The 1,842-nt window shown below is 42.6% G+C and overlaps 1 non-coding gene across 1 annotated transcript; it reads left to right on the top strand.

Moving 5' to 3' along the window:
• The first annotated feature begins 1,105 nt into the window (after positions 1-1,105).
• On the top strand, positions 1,106-1,212 carry LOC116122124. Its single transcript, XR_004126842.1, has one exon. It is a non-coding gene; the product is annotated as a small nucleolar RNA R71 (small nucleolar RNA).
• Positions 1,213-1,842: the final 630 nt, after the last annotated feature.

The raw sequence follows: 1,842 nt of genomic DNA, 5'->3' as shown, positions 1-1,842 counted from the left end.
ACTTGGCATTTGCTGTATTGCATCTGCAAAAGGAATGTTGATATGCAATTTTTTAAAAATTTCAATGAATTTCGAAAATTGCTTATCCTGATTCTTCTTCTTCAATCTCTGAGGAAAAGGCACGGGTGGGGTGTGATGAGCTAATTCTGGTGGTATCTCGGGGAATGGCAATTTCTCCTTTTTCTTTTGCCTTTCATCCTCTTTCTTGTCTCTTCCCCTAAGCACCTGAATTCTCTTCACAAATAATCTCTTCATCATCTCTCTTCATACTCTTCCTTTCGGGTTGCTCCACCTCTTTTGTAGACTGACCTACCTTTTCCACACTGTCCCACTTCTCAAATTATTGCATTTGCTTGTTCACGTGGGTGGTTATAGTATTACTTGGTAGAGAACCCGATGGTCTATCATTCAGCTTCTCGGCAAATTGGCCCATCTGTACCTCAAGATTCCGAATGGACGCCCCCTGATTTCTAAAGTTTGTCCTCGTCTCATTCATGAACCCTGTAGTCTTGCATGAATTTACCGAACAAATCCTCCAACTTCGCCACTCTTTGATCCCCCGGTTGATTGGTCACCCCTGGTGGGTTATTTGGAACTTGCCTCTGGTTCCATTGGTTACCTTGTTGATTATGATTTCCCCAAGCCAGATTTGGATGATGTCTCCACCCTGGGTTGTATGTTTGAGAACGGGTTGTTCGGCTGTCTTTGATTTCCTGCCAAGTATTTACCTGCTCCGTTGATGAAGACGACGATGCAAATGTGTTTCTGACTTAGCACTCGCTGCTCACATGGTTTCCTGCACAAAAATCACAAGTAGTTGGGGTGCTTGTATAGAATTTACCTGTATAGTTCCCAACTGTTTTTGGAGTGCAGTGAGTTGGGCTGAGATGGCTGTGAAAGCATCTACTTCATGAAGACCCGAAGATTTCCTCGTTGTTACTCTCTCCATTCGGTCTTTGATAGTTGTTGCTTGCTAACCTCAAGCAACTCATACGCTTCTTCAGGTGTCTTATTTTGCAAAGCCCCTCCTGAAGCTGCATCCACCATGGTTTGCACGTTACCCATCAAACCATTATAGAATGTTTGGACTTGAAGCCAAACTGGCAAACCATGATGTGGGCACTTCCTCATCAATTCCTTGTATCTCTCCCAGGCCTCGTACAACGCCTCGGCATCATCTTGTAGAAATGATGTGATATCATTTCTCAACTTCGCTACTTCGCTGGAGGAAGAACTTGGTCAAGAATTTTTGTGCCAGATCATTCCATGTTGTAATCGTTCCCGGTGGTAATGCCATTAACCACCCCTTTGCTTATATCTCCCAATGAGAATGAATAAACGCAGCCTAATAGCATCATCCGACACTCCATTTGACTTGAAGGTATCGCAATTTCCAGGAAATTTGCAATGTGCTGATTCGATCCTCCTTCAAATCTCCGTTGAATCTTACCAACTGCTGGATCATCTGGATGTTGCCGGCTTGATCTCGAAGTTGTTAGCTTGTACTGTAGGTCTAGTAATACTTGACCACTTCCGGTCACTGTGGGAACTGAAAATTCCCTCAGTGTCCTATTTTCTTGTTCAGCCATTTCAACAACGACTTCTTCTGCTTCTGCAGTAGGATTATCTCTTTCTCTTCTCTCTCTGTTAGTCTTCTTACAGTCCTCTCAAGCTCAAGGTCAACAGGAACCACTGTTTACGTCTGCTCTTCGTATAAACTGAATGAACACAAATGAAAGAAAGTGTGAAATCACAACTCTAACAAAAAATTAAACAAAAATTAAAACTTCAATCTAGTTAAACCTCAAGGAAACTTAATGTTAACTTAAAACAGTCCCCGGC

Source organism: Pistacia vera, unplaced genomic scaffold (genome assembly GCF_008641045.1).
Source record: "Pistacia vera cultivar Batoury unplaced genomic scaffold, PisVer_v2 Contig102, whole genome shotgun sequence".
NCBI lineage: Eukaryota > Viridiplantae > Streptophyta > Magnoliopsida > Sapindales > Anacardiaceae > Pistacia > Pistacia vera.
The sequence above is the reverse complement of the archived record's forward strand: the minus strand, read 5'-3'. Positions and strand labels throughout refer to the sequence as shown.